Source organism: Bombina bombina, chromosome 3, assembly GCF_027579735.1.
Source record: "Bombina bombina isolate aBomBom1 chromosome 3, aBomBom1.pri, whole genome shotgun sequence".
NCBI lineage: Eukaryota > Metazoa > Chordata > Amphibia > Anura > Bombinatoridae > Bombina > Bombina bombina.
The window spans coordinates 273,130,258-273,146,009 of NC_069501.1; the positions used below are offsets into that span (position 1 = coordinate 273,130,258).

The following is a 15,752-nucleotide window of genomic DNA, read 5'->3' on the forward strand; positions in this document are numbered from 1 at the left end:
GAATATAAATATGTTTATCTGAACTAGGGGCATGATGTATTAGATATGTCTCTTGTCTTCCTTTTTGACAATAAAGATTATTTCAACTAAAAGTAAGTGATGTTATCATCAAAACTTATAAGGCATTAAAGTCATTTTTCTTTGTTTCTTCTAAAATGAACTATTTGAAAATGTAATACAAATGCTCATGCACTGCAATATATATATATATTTATATATATAAAATCTCTATGCGTTTGGAGGTGTGCCCATATAGATGTGGGGGTTGTCCTTGCCAGCCATTAAAAATTTTTGTTCCTAGGGTAAATTTTATAAAAACATGCATCTCTTGTTAGTTCCAAAGCCAATCTAAAGAAGTTTCATGCAAATATGTTAACATATTCAAATGCTGCTCTTTTCTATAAATGAAAAAACATTTTATGCTTAAAGTGATGGTAAATCCTAGCGTTTGTAAAACGCTAGGATTTACCATTGGAACACATAAAGGGGACTTTCAGCCACAAAGTATAAAATACTTTATTTGTTTGAAGCATTTGCTGACAGAGCTCCTCAATCTGCCTATGGCAGAGCACTATTTTGCTGTGAGGTGACGTTTCCACCTCTTACCATATAGCCATGCAGGCCAGCTGGCACCAAGCCATATTTTGTTTCCTGAACCGTACATTGTTATTAATTCCTGGAGTTCCTATTCCCTATGAGCTCTGCCTTTGTTTCCAAGTTTAGAGATTTGCCCTCTGAAATGATCAAATAAGCTTCTATCCTCTTGTACATTTTACACACACCCTTATTATATATTCTTTATGTTATTGAGTCTGTTCCAGCCAATCCAACTTGTGATCTCTCCCTTTAGTCTCCTCTCTGATCTACTCCTGCACTCCTGTCTCCATACTAACCAACATTTCAAATGACTAGAGGGACTAAGTTTTGAAGTCAGAATCATTATTGTAGTGAAGCAGTGTTGGAAAGGCTCTGCATATTTGAGTTCCATGATGTTGCATGCTTTTAAAATATGTTAATAAAAGTTATTTTATTTATACACTGAACACTCTGTTATTAATGTATATGTATGTGTGTGTGTGTGTGTATATATATATATATATATATATATATATATATATATATATATATATATATATATATAAATATATGTGTCACGTTTCTCAGTACTGTCGCTTTAATTTTACCTAAGAGTCTATATAAGGCCCCTCCTTCCCTACATCAGTGCTAAGTATTTTGTGAAAATTCTCCTTAGAGAGGACGCCTCAACTTAGCCCTTACAGTAAAGTATCTTCAAGATTCAAGTCACATTACTATATCTGACTACAGAGTTTCCAGATATTTATTTACTTGTATCAACTTCTGAAATCGCTGTTCACAAACAGCTACACTCACGAGCAGGCTCTACGTCATTAGGCACGCTGCCAGAAGACGCTGCTCTCACAGACTGTCGGATGTTCTCTAATTGAGCATGTAACATGACACGCCAATCTCTGCTGCAGCACTTAAAACTACCAGACCTCTTGAATTAACGGAACCTACAAACTCTGGTGATCAAACCCGGTGAGTACATAACTCGAGTCTATCTAATGTAATCCTATGAAACATTTCAATACACAACCAACTAATACAAAGCAGTCAGGTACACGGAGTGAACAACAGCTTGTCTGATGAACTGATACCATAAACTCACAACTCGTTAAATACAACAGGAACTGCACTACGTTTGTTAAAGCAAGGGTTATACAACATAACACCAAAAAGGCTTTCAGTAATAAAGTGTTACCTGAACCGCAGATCTAACAAAGCTATTACTGTTATCTCAACTGCCGTAGAGCTATCTATCAAACAGCTTTAATAGACACTGTTTTCAAACCTCTGGGGAGTGAATTTACTTGTTTTTATCATGTGAATTAGAAGTATTTCCACGATAATAAATACATATATATTCACAACTTGAATAACTCATGCAAATAGGATCCTATTATGATTCGTTAAATTCACACGCATTATCAACTATTAAGTAGATCCAGTTTTAGTTGAGATACATAAACATAATCTCTATTTCTCTATAAGTCACTGCACACTGATTCAGAGAGTGAGGCTGTGTCTTACTTTATTCACGCTGCATTCTATCACTGTTTTAATTTCCTTGACTGCTTACAGTCCCCTCAGTCGATGAGCAAAATCTTGACTTAATACATCTAAAGTCAGTGGTTTGGTGTGAGACTGAGCGGTATAGGCTGCATGCTTATGTTCCTCAACCTTAGTTAAATGTTACACTACATGTAATATAACTTTACAATATGAGAAGAACATTTGAATTTTAAATATTCATATTTCATGTCGGGTTTAGCGCACTTAAATGCGATCAGGTTAGCAGGCGAATATGGGTGTTTTTATTCAGTTTGCATGCTCCATTGAAATCCATCAGAGAATATGTTAACACGGTCGCGATATTCAAAATTTGACTTTTTACACATCAGGATTTTGTGAAAGTGCAAATTTGTGATCCAACTGTAATCTAGCCTGATGTGTTTTATTGTATGAGAGGGATCTTTTAATAATATACATAAATAACTTTTAGGGTGTATGGATGTACCCATAATTATTAGGGACCAGAGCCCTGCTGTAAAGTGAAAACCTCCTTAACGTGAAACAAGGTAGTTTTCGCTTTCTTTGCACTTGCCAGTGTTTTAAAAACTTGAAAACATGTTTGAACTAACATATATTACATTTAGTTTAACACTAGCACAGTACAGTATTCAATTAGTAAAATAGTAACAATTACTGTAGTAAAATTTGCCAGACTACGACACTGAGACACAGAGTGCACTGCAATGCTGTAAATAGAGTGAGTTGCGCATAACAAAATGGTGCCAGTCACTTTTCTCACAGTTTCATGAGTAGTACAGTACTGTTTAAAAATCCTTGGAGGTTGAACTTCAGCTCCATATTAGCGATGTGTTAGTGAACCACTGTAAAGCGAGGTATACCTGTATATTTATATACATACATATACACATACACACACAGAGTATATATCTTTTGTACTTAATATTCAGGGAATTACATCTCCCCGAATATTCATTGGCGCCATTATTCGGTAATAGTTAAGTTTTCAACTAAACAAATAGTGAATTTTAGTTAAACATTTACATTTGTTTTTGTTAAAATGAATGTAAATGTTCAAAGCTACAGGTAAAAAGTTCAGCTGTTTCTAGAATACTTACCTTAACGCACTCTAAGAGCACACTCACCCAATCCTCTTCTTGCCAGAACTCTGGCCACACTAACTGCAGGCTTAACGTTCTAGGTTCTCAGGACTAGGTACTGGGAGCCGTGCGCACTAAGCCTCCTGTCAGCATGGCCATGGCTTTGGCAAGAAGCGGAGAAGGTAAGCATGATCTAAGGTAAGTATTAACCCCTTAAAAATAAATGAAAGGAAATCAATAAGTACTGGCAATTTACGTCAGTATTTTTTAATTTTCTTTGGTGCATACATCTGGATATTCGAAACAAAATGCACATCTCAAATATATATATATATATATATATATATATATATACACACACATGCATGCAGTATATAAATAGCTGTCCTGAAATTATGTTAGCCAAATTATGACAACTTAATAATTGTAATGTTATAAAATGGTACCAGTGTTTATTCAATGTGAAGAAATACAGAGTTTACGCGTTTATTGCGACCATCCACACATAATAGTAACAGATATTGTATAGTAGCGCTCTTAGACTATAATAGTTGTCAATGTTGATTGGAAGTTATAATGCAGCTATAGGATAATTATTTGCTGACAGGAGTCTGATCATGTTACAATTAACATCAGTAGGTTATTGATCCAATATCAACTGTAGCATGTATAGGATTTAGCCATTTCTGATTAGCTATTTCTTATATGTTAAAGAAGAAACACAAGATACTAACCTATCTCACCCCCTGATGTGTAAGCAACTAAGAAATAGGAAAGCCTCTACAACTTTCCTAGAAAGAAATATATGAAATCAAAAAGTGCGCTAAAAAAGCATCATCCAGGATTGGAAATAAAGATACAATTTATTCTTAGGTTATCCTATATACAACAAATGTAGTTTTGCAATATAAAAATACAATTTATACTATATTCATCATATGTATAAATCTTCCTAAATAAAATATACAACAAAAGTTAAATTAATGGGACACTGAACCCAAAACATTTCTTTTGTGATTCAAATAGAGCATGCAATTTTAAGCAACTATCTAATTTACTCCTATTATCAAATTTTCTTCATTCTCTTGGTATGTTTATTTGAAAAGCAAGAATGTAAGTTTAGATGCCGGCCTATTTTTGGTGAACAACCTGGGTTGTCCTTGTTGATTGGACAGGACCAATAAATAAGTGCTGTCTATGGTACTGAACCAAAAATTTGCTGGTTCCTTAGCTGAGATGCCTTCTTTTTCAAATAAAGATAGCAAGAGAATGAAGAAAAAATGATAATAGAAGTAAATTAGAAAGCTGCTTAAAATTACATGCTCTATCTGAATCATGTAAGAAAAAAATTGGGTTCAGTGTCCCTTTAAGACCACCTGTGGTTTAAAATGTTCAGAAGAAAAAATAGCAACAATGAAATGGCAGCATTGGCAATATGATCATTGGATCATATACTGATAAGAGTATTCCAAATAGAGTGTCCCCAAGATCACTATTATCAGATCTTAATAGTTGGAAAAGTCACTGTTTGTAGCTTATAGATGGTTAATGTTTTAGCCTCTGTAATGTGGATAATGTCCCCCTCTATGTCAGGGTAAACGTGGCTCCTTTAATTCCCCCGGTTCAAACAACTTTTATAGATTGTGTGTTTTACTTGCCTTTCAGGTTACACTTCTCATAGTTGGTGTCCTTTAGGGGCCATTAAGGTTTCTTTCCACACTTTCCTTCCCTTTCGTTAGACAGGGTAACTCCGGACATCAGGGGGTGAGATAGGTTAGTATCTTGTGTTTCTTCTTTAGCATATTCTCTACCCCTCCTATCCCCCCACCAGGATGGATATATTCTCACTAAGAGATAGTTTAATTTTAAACATTGAGAACACTGATATTACAATACTTTAACTAGAAAATTCAGAGGATGACATTAATGATTTATTAAATGATCTTGAACACACTCTCACAAAAGAATTAAAATATAAAATTGAGGTATCATTTATGCAAAAATATATAGATAAAAACATTGTACCTAGAGGCCTTCGCCTAAAAAAAAGAATGTACCTTTGAACTCCAAAAGGATTCTCTATGGAATCGTATGAAACATGCAAATTATAGTCAAATCACAAAAAAAAAACACTAGAAGAATACACACAAAAAGTAAACGATTTTAAAAATAAACTTCAAACACACACAAATAATAGCATGTATATTAATAGACAAAAAAGAGATAATAAAATCTCTAAAAGAATTGAATGACAATATTATAAGTGGAAAACTTAAAAAAGTAAATCGAGATGAATGTGATTACTCAGAGACAGAAGAAAATAATTTAGAGACACTTAAAACACAAGAAGAAAAAAAACACAATTAAGGAATTAAAAGACACAAAAAAGGACTTAAAGGTCTTCAAAAAAAAGAAAATATAGAGAAAGGATACAAATCAAATAATATAAAAGAAGAAAAAAGAATGAACCATATCCCCAATAGAGAATATGAAACTAGAAGACCAGAATATAAAAATAGGAATAAAAATGAAAATTGGTGATACAATAAAAACCAGAATTATAATCCTAGGAGAAAAGAAAATTGGAGAGAGAACCAATTTGATGAACCCTATAACTACTATAAAGATAGAGAACATCCCCACATATATTACACAGATAGAGAACACTATAATTATACGTATTACACAGATAGAGAGCACAATAATCACTATTTAAATTCACAGTCCTATAGAAGACAGGCTAGAGACTATAGAGAAGATAGAGACCATAAAGGGGAGGACACATATTTCAATAGAAATAGAAACTGGTATCCCAGACAACAAAATTACGAACATAAAGAAGTTGGAATACCACTTCAAAACAGGTTTGACCCCATACAAGATAGAATAGAAAGAGAAGAGGAAAAATGTTCAAAAAAAGCTGGAACTTCAAAGGATTTTTTAGAGCAGGACAGGAGACCACATGTGAAACAAAAAGGAAAAAGAAACAGAGAGGAAATAGAGGAGGGGACGAAAAAGAAGAGACCAAAAAAAGATCAAGGTAAATAGTGATCCCGAAAATAATGGTATTTTCAATTTGAGCAATCTTAGATTGAATCAAAAGCAAGAGTAATTCTTTCAAAAAGGTCTATTGTTTGCCACTTCGAAAAAAAATCAATTAATTTGAAACACTCATAAATATTAATCAATACATAAGAAAGTTAACCCTAAAAAGGCACTTTATAAAAAACCCGTGTGAAACAAGTATTAGTGAAAATCAAAAATATGTACATACTACACTCAAGAACAAAACAATCTTCTATCCCAGAAGTGAAAAGGGAGATAATATTAAACAATTCGAAAATAGAGTTAAGAAATATCTAGAAATCTACAAAAATAAAGATATCAAATTTAATTTGAAAAAGGAAGAGTACAATACTTTAAAGGATCTTAGAGAGAATAAAGATATAATGATAAAACTGGCTGATAAGGGAGGATCGTTATTATGAGCACGGATGATTATCTAAAGGAAGCCAGGAGAATCCTAGTAGATGGGGAAATCTATAAAAAAACTTTTATCTAATCCCATAGAAAAATAAAAGAGTTAAATATTCTTATACAAGAAGCCTTTAATAAAAGCCTCATTATTGAGAAAGAAAAAGCATTTCTAAACATAGAATTTCCAAGAACACCCATATTTTATTTTCTGCCCAAAATACATAAGACCCTAAGAAACTCACCAGGCAGACCAATTATAAAGGGCATAGATTCACTTACAACAAACCTATCCAAATTTATAGACCAGTTCCTACAAAAATATGTTAAACATCTTCCATCATATTTAAGAGATTCGACTAATTTTCTAAATAAGATAGATAATATAAAATGGGAGGAAAATGATATCATGGTCACAAGTGATGTTACATCTTTGTACACCTGTATTGAAAATCAATTAGGACAAATTGCAGTAAAACATTTTTTAGATAAAGACCCTAAAATGCTAAAAGAATAAGCAGAATTTATCATCCAATGTATAGACTTTATTCTAAAAAATAATTCATTTAATTTTGACGGTAAATACTATGTACAACAAAAAGGGATGGCTATAGGTACCATGTTCGTGCCCAGTTATGCCAACCTTTTTATGGGCTTCTTCAAGGAAATGAACATCGAAGAGGGCCCATGGTGCGCAAACTTGGTAATATTCAAAAGATTTATCAATGATATTTTTATCATTTGGAAAGGTGACAGCAAACTTATTTTTAGAATACATGAATTGCAATAATCTTGGCTTGCATTTCACTAGTGATACAAGCAGGAACAAAACATAATTTATGTAAGAACTTACCTAATTTCTTTCATATTGGCAATAGTCCATGAGCTAGTGAAGTATGGGATATACAATCCTACCAGGAGGGGCAAGTTTCCCAAACCTCAAAATGCCTATAAATACACCCCTCACCACACCCACAATTCAGTTTAATGAATAGCCAAGTATTGGGGTGATAGAAAAATGATAAAAAAGCATACAAAAAGAGGAACTGGAAATAAAATTGTGCTTTTATACAAAAAATCATAACCACCAGAAAAAGGGTGTGTCTCATGGACTCTTGCCAATATGAAAGAAATTAATTTATCAAGTAAGTTCTTACATAAATTATGTTTTATTTCATGTAATTGGCAAGAGTCCATGAGCTAGTGACATATGGGATAGAAATACCCAAGATGTAGAAGTCCACAGAAGAGTCACTAGAAAGGGAGGGATAAAATAAAAACCGTAATTTTTCTGCTAAAAAAAATAAATCCACAAAAAATAAGCTTTTCTCATAAATTGAAAGAAAAAAACTTAAAACATTAGCAGAAGAATCAAACTGAAACAGCTGTCTGAAGAATTTTTATAGCAAAGACTGCTTCAGAAGAAGCAAATACATCAAAATGGTAAAAAATTGTAAATGTATGCAAAGAAGACCAAGTTGCTGCTTTGCAAATCTGATCAACTGCAGCTTCATTCTTAAAAGCCCAAGAAGTGGAAACTGATCTAGTAGAATGAGCTGTGATCCTCTGAGGCGGAGACTGTACCACCTCCAAATAAGCTTTATGAATGAAAAACTTCAACCAAGATGCCAAAGAAATGGCAGAAGCTTTCTGATCTTTCCTAGAACCAGAGAAGACAACAAATAGACTAGAATTCTTCCTGAAATCTTTAGTAGTTTCAACATAATATTTCAAAGCTCTTACAACATCCAAAGATTGCAAATATCTTTCAAGAGCATTCTTGGGATTAGGACACAAGGAAGGAACAACAATTTCCCTACTAATGTTGTTAGAATTCACAACCTTAGGAAGAAATTTAAACAAAGTCCGCAAAACAGCCTTATCCTGATGAAAAATCAGAAAAGGAGACTGACAAGAGAGAGCAGACAATTCAGAAACTCTTCTAGCTGAAGAGATAGCCAAAAGAAACCACACTTTCTAAGAAAGTAGTTTAATATCCAGAGAATGCATAGGCTCAAAAGGAGGAGCCAGCAAAGTCTTCAAAACCAAATTAAGACTCCAAGGAGGAGAGATTTATTTAATAACAGGCTTGATATGAACCAAAGCCTGAACAAAACAGTGAATATCAGGAAGCTTAGCAATCTTTCTATGAAATAAAACAAAAAGAGCAGAGATTTGTTCTTTCAAAGTACTTGCAGACAAACATTTATCCAAACCATCCTGAAGAAACTGTAAAATTATAGGAATTCTAAAAGAATGCCAGGATAATTTATGAGAAGAACACCATGAAATATAGGTCTTCCAAACTCAATAATAAATCTTCCTTGAGACAGACTTAGGAGCCTGTAGCATAGTATTAATCACTGAGTCAGAGAAACCTCTGTGACTAAGCGTATAATCCATACCTTCAAATTTAACGACTTGAGATCCTGATGGAAAAATGGCCCTTTAGACAGAAGGTCTGGTCTTAGAGGAAGTGTCCAAGGCTGGCAACTGGACATCTGAACAAGATCAGCATACCCAAACCTGTGAGGCCACGCTGGTGCTATCAGAAACACATAAGATTGTTCCATAATTATCTTGGAAACCACTCTTGGAAGAAGAACTAGATGCGGAAAGATATAAGCAGGTTGGTGAAACCAAGGAACTGCTAAAGCATCCACCATCTCCGCCTAAGGATCCCTGGACCTGGAAATGTACCTGGGAAGTTTCTTGTTTAGATGAGAAGCCATCAGATCTGGAAGACCCCACATCTGTAAAATCTGACAAAATACATTTGGATGGAGAGACCACTCCCCTGGATGTAAGGTCTGATGGCTGAGATAATCCACTTTCCAATTGTCTACACCTGGGATATGCACCACAGAAATTAGACAAGAGCTGGATTTTGCCCAAGAAAAGACCCCACATCTGTACAATCTGACAAAATACATTTGGATGGAGAGACCACTCCCCTGGATGTAAGGTCTGACGGCTGAGATAATCCGCTTTCTAATTGTCTACACCTGGGATATGCACCGCAGAAATTAGACAAGAGCTGGATTCTGCCTAAGAAAGTATCTGAGATACTTATTTCATAGCTAGGGGACCCTGATGATTGACATATTCCACAGTTGTAATATTGTCCTTCTGAAAACAAATGAATGGTTCTCTCTTTAACAGAGGCCAAACCTGAAGTGCCCTGAAAATAGCACAGAGTTCTAAAATATTGATTGGTAACCTCGCCTCTTGAGGTTTCCAAACCCCTTGTGCTGTCAGAGATCCCCGGACAGCTCCCCAACCTGAAAGACTTGCATCTGTTGTGATCACAGTCCAGGTAGGATGAACAAAAGAGGCCCCCTGAATTAAATGATGATGGTCTAACCACCAAGTCAGAGAGAGTTGAATGTTGGGATTTAAGTATATTAATTGTGATATCTGAGTATAATCCCTGCACCATTGATTCAGAATACAAAGCTGTAGAGGTCTCATGTGAAAACGAGCAAAGGGGATCGCGTCCAATGCTGCAGTCATGAGACCTAAAACTTCCATGCATATAGCCACTGAAGGGAATGATTGAGACTGAAGGTTTCAGCAAGCTGAAACCAATTTCATTTGTATCTTGTCTGTTAATGACAGACTCATGGACACTGAATCTATCTGGAAACCTAAAAAGGTGACCCTTGTCTGAGGAATCAAGAAACATTTTAGTAAATTGATCCTCCAACCATGTCTTTGAAGAAACAACACTAGTTGATCTGTGTGAGATTCGGCTAAATGTAAAGACTGAGCTAGCACCAAGATATTGTCCAAATATGGAAACACTGCAATACCCTGTTCTCTGATTACATATAGAAGGGCACCGAGAACCTTTGAAAAGATCGTTGGAGCTGTTGCTAGGCCAAATGGAAGAGCAACAAATTGGTAATGCTTGTCTAGAAAAGAGAATCTCGGAAACCGATAGTGGTCTGGATGAATCGGAATGTGAAGATAAGCATCCTGTAAGTCTATCGTTGACATATAATGACCTTGCTGAACAAAAGGCAGAATAGTCCTTATAGTAACCATCTTGAAAGTTGGGACTCTTACAAAATGATTCAAAAACTTCAGATCCAAAACTGGCCTGAATGAATTTTCTTTCTTTGGGACAATTAATAGATTTGAATAAAACCCCAGACCCTGTTTCTGAAATGGAACTGGAATTATTACCCCTGAAAGCTCTAGATCTGAAACACACCTGAGCCTTCACCGGATTTGCTGGAACATGAGAGAGAAAGAATCTTCTCATAGGATGTCTTACTCTGAAACCTATTTGATACCCTTGAGAGACAATACTCTGAATCCACAGATTTTGAACAGAATTTGCCCAAATGTCTTGGAATAATTTCAATCTGCCCCCCAACAGCTGAACTGGATCGAGGGCCGCACCTTCATGCAGACTTAGGGGCTGGCTTTGGTTTCTTAAAAGGCTTGGATTTGTTCCAACTCGAAGAAGGTTTCCAATTGGAACCAGAGTCTTTAGGGGAAGGATTGGTTTTCTGTTCCTTGTTCTGTCAAAAGGAACGAAAACGAATAGAAGCTTTAGATTTACCCTTAAATCTTGTATCCTCAGGCAAAAAACCTCCCTTCCCCCAGTGATAGTTGAAATAATCTAATCCAACTTAGAACCAAATAAATTGTTACCTTGGAAAGAAAGAGATAGTAATCTAGACTTAGATACCATGTCAGCATTCCAAGATTTGAGCCAAAAAGCTCTTCTAGCTAAAACAGCTAAAGACATAGATTTAACATCAATTTTGATTATATCAAAAATAGCATCACAGATAAAATGATTAGCATGTTGAAGCAAATGAACAATGCTAGACAAATCAGGATCTGTTTCCTGTTGCACTGAGCTATCCAAACAAAAGGATGATGCAGCTGCAACATCAGCCATAGCAATGGCAGGCCTGAGAAGATAGCCAGAATATAAATAAGCTTTCCTTAGATGAGATTCAAGTTTCCTATCTAAAGGATCTTTAAAGGAAGTACTGTCTTTCATAGGAATAGTAGTACGTTTGGCAAGAGTAGAAATGGCCCAATCAACTTTGGGGACTTTTTCCCAAAACTCTAATCTAGCTGCTGGCAAAGGGTACAACCTTTTAAACGTAGAAGAAGGAATGAAAGAAGTACCATGCTTAATCCATTACTTAGCACTCACATCAGAAATAGCATCAGGAACTGGAAAAACCCCAGGAGTAACCACAGTAGGTTTATAAACAGAATTTAAACATTTACTAGTTTTGATATCAAGAGGACTAGAGTCCTCAATATCCAAAGTAACCAACACTTCTTTTAACAAGGAACGAATATACTTATTCTTGAAAAGATAAGTAGATTTGTCAGTGTCAATATCTGAGGTAGGATCTTCTGAAACACAGAGATCCTCATCAGAGCAGGATATTTCAGTATGTTGTCGGTCATTAGAAATTTCATCAATTTTATGAGAAGTTTTAAAAGACCTTTTACGTTTATTAATAGGCGGAATAGCAGACAAAGCCTTCTGTATCACATCAGCAACATAATTTTTCATATCAACAGGGATATCTTCTACATTACATGTTGAAGGAATAACAGAAACTGTACAAGTACTGATGAAAACATTTTTTGCATGCAAAAGCTTATCATGGCAACTGTTACATACTACAGCTGGAGATATAATCTCAGCTAACTTACAACAGATACGCTTAGCTTTGGTAGAACTGTGATCAGGCAGCAGGGTTCCAACAGTTGCTTCTGAGACAGGATCAGATTGAGACATCTTGCAAAATGTAAAAGAAAAAACAACATTAAAGCAAAATTATAATTTCAGGAATGGGAAAAAATGCAAACAGCATAGCCCTCTGAGCATAGAAGGTAAGAAGGCATATAGGAAGTGGGTGAAAAATAAACTAAATTATTTGGCGCCAAGTATGATGTACAACGCAAAAGGAAATTGAAATTTCTTTTGGCACCAACAACATCCGGAAATGACGCAACTCACGTCATAACAGACGCAACCTTGTGCAAGGAAACCTGGCGTCAACTAATATGCCGGAAATGACGAACTTGCATCATCAAAGACGTACCTTCGCGCCAAAAAAAATCTCACACCAAAAATGACGCAATAAATAACATTTTGCGCCCTCGTGAGCCTAATTTTGCCCACAAAAAACAGTCAATTTGAAAAAAAGACTATACCCCAGGTATTTTGAGGTTTGGGAAACTTTGCCCCTCCTGCTAGGATTGTATATCCCATACGTCACTAGCTCATGGACTCTTGTCAATTACATGATAGAAAATAATTTTTTTAGGCATAGAAGTTAAAATAAAGGAACAACAGATTCTTACTAGAACATACTTTAAGAAAGTTGATTCCAACAACTATATTCACATTGAAAGCTGTCACCTTGACAAATGGGTATCAAATATATCTAAGGGGCAACTGATGAGAATCAGAAAGAATTGTAGTACAATTGAAGACTGTAGCAGAGAGGCAGTAGGATCTGTAATATATTTTGGGTAGGCAGAGACAAGCAAATAACTACTCTTGGTAATTGTAGCAGAGAGGCAGTAGGATCTGTAATATCTTTTTGGTAAGCAGAGACAAGCAAATAACTACTCTTGGTAATTGTAGCAGAGAGGCAGTAGGATCTGTAATATCTTTTTGGTAAGCAGAGACAAGCAAATAACTACTCTTGGTAATTGTAATAATAACCCCTTTCCACCAAGAACTAGACGACACATAGCTTGGGAGTCAACAACAACTATTTCTTCAACAGAACAAAAAATAACAAACACTTTTTAAAAAACAGTCTCCCCTACAAGGGGTTTCCCAACTAAAACAGCAGGGAGTTTAAACAGTAACATACAGTTTAACATACATTTTAACCATTAGCCTAAATAACAATTCCTGCATAGTTCATAAGTGGCGAGTTTTGCCACAATGCTCCCCCAGAACCAAGCCGGCATACCCAGTCTAATCCCAACGGATTGGCTTGGGGAGGTCCGGAGGAGTGTTCACAGATCAAGGTTCAAGTTCAGTTTGTCTGGACAACCCGTCGGCGTTGCCATTTTGCTTCCCAGGTCAGTAATGGATTGTTAAGTCAAACGGCTGCAGCGCCAAACTCCAGCGCAACAGCCGGGCATTGTCTCCGGATACTCTGTTCAGCCACACCAACGGGTTGTGATCTTTGAGCAGGGAAAATTGTTGTCCATATAAATATGGCTGAAGTTTCTTGAGGGCCCACACCACGGCCAGGCATTCCTTTTCGATGGCGGCGTAGCTAACTTCTCTGGGTAACAGATTCCTGCTTAGGTAGGCCACAGGATGCTCACTGCCATCAGCCCCAACTTGGCTCAGCAAGGCTCCCAATCCAAACATAGAAGCGTCTGTATGGACGAGAAAGCGTTTAGTTGGATCCGGGGCAGCAAGGATAGGGGCATTTACGAGAGCGTTTTTCAGTTCTTGGAATGCTTGTTCACACTCTGGGCTCCAGGTAACAATCTTAGGAAGGTTTTTATGGGTGAGGTTGGTGAGGGGTTTGGCTAGGGTACTATAATTAGGTACAAACTTCCTATAATAGCCTGCGGTACCTAGAAAGGCTAGCACTTGGGTCTTGGTACGGGGAGTGGGCCACTTGGCTATGGCCTCTACCTTGGCCGGTTCGGGCTTCTGCTGCCCGCTACTCAGTGCCCTAGGTACTGGACCTCTGCCATCCCTATATGACATTTGCTAGGCTTAAGGGTTAATCCTGCCTCCCTAATGCGATCTAGGATCACCCCTATATGGTTCAAATGCTCGTTCCAGGGGCTGCTAAATATAGCTATGTCATCTAAATAGGCGCATGCGTACTCGTGGGACCCATCCAGTAGCCGATCTACCATTCGCTGAAAAGTAGCCGGAGCATTCTTCATCCCGAATGGCATGACCTTGAATTGGTACAGGCCAAACGGGGTGACGAACACTGATTTGGGGATGGCATCCTCGGCTAGTGGGATCTGCCAGTACCCCTTACACAGATCTATGGTGGTGAGGTACTGGCCTCGAGCCATTTTATCTAGGAGCTCATATATCCGGGGCATAGGGTAGGCGTCAGGTTTTATCATTTAGTTTCCGGTAGTCTACGCAGAAGCGGGTCGTGCCGTCCCGCTTCGGCACTAGAACTACCAGCGAGGCCCAGGGGCTGTCCGAGTGCTCAATCACTCCTAACTGTAGCATCTCGTCAATCTCCTTTCGCATATGTTCTCTCACTGATTCTGGTATGCGGTAAGGAGGTTGACGCATGGGGAGGTGACCTGGGGTTTCTACCCTATGGGTGGCCAGTCGAGTATATCCAGGCATGTTGGAGAACGTGTCTCTCTTTTCCTGCAGTAGCTCTGCAATTTGAGCTCGTTCCTGAGGACTTAACTGATCACCCAATTGTACATCTCCCAGACCTTCATTCCGGTTCTTCATTCCTAGGAGGTCGGGAAGAGGTAAACTGTCTGCGTCGTCCGCGGCAGGGGCGCAAATAGCATTCACCTCCTCTGAGCGTTCATGGTACGGCTTCAACATATTTACATTGAGCATGCATCTACCGCCTGCTCCAGTACATGGGCCGATCACATAGGTGGTGTCACAGATTTGTTCCACTACCTTGTATGGGCCCTGCCAGGAGGCCTGCAGTTTATCATTTTTGGCCGGTTTTAAGATTAGCACCTTCTGCCCAGTCTGAAAACTGCGGTCCCTGGCGCCCCTATCATACCAACGGCGCTGACGGGTTTGAGCCGCCTGAAGGTTGGAGCGGACGGTCCGAGTCAGGGCCTCCAGGCGCTCCCTAAACTCCAGCACATATGGTACGATAGGAGTACCATCACTAGTGACTTCTCCCTCCCAATGCTCTCGGATTAAGTCTAGGGGACCCCGTACCCTCCTTCCGAATAATAATTCAAAGGGAGAGAACCCCGTGGACTCCTGAGGTACCTCCCGGTAGGAGAAAAGCAAATGGGGTAGAAACCACTCCCAGTTCTTCTGGGTATCCATGAACGTACGGAGCATCTGTTTTAGTGTTCCATTAAACCGTTCAC

At 37.5% G+C, this 15,752-nt stretch overlaps 1 protein-coding gene across 1 annotated transcript in view; it reads right to left on the reverse strand.

Moving 5' to 3' along the window:
- The window catches only part of PITPNM3 (PITPNM family member 3), a 753,676-nt gene that overhangs the window by 692,141 nt on the left and 45,783 nt on the right, over nucleotides 1-15,752 (reverse strand).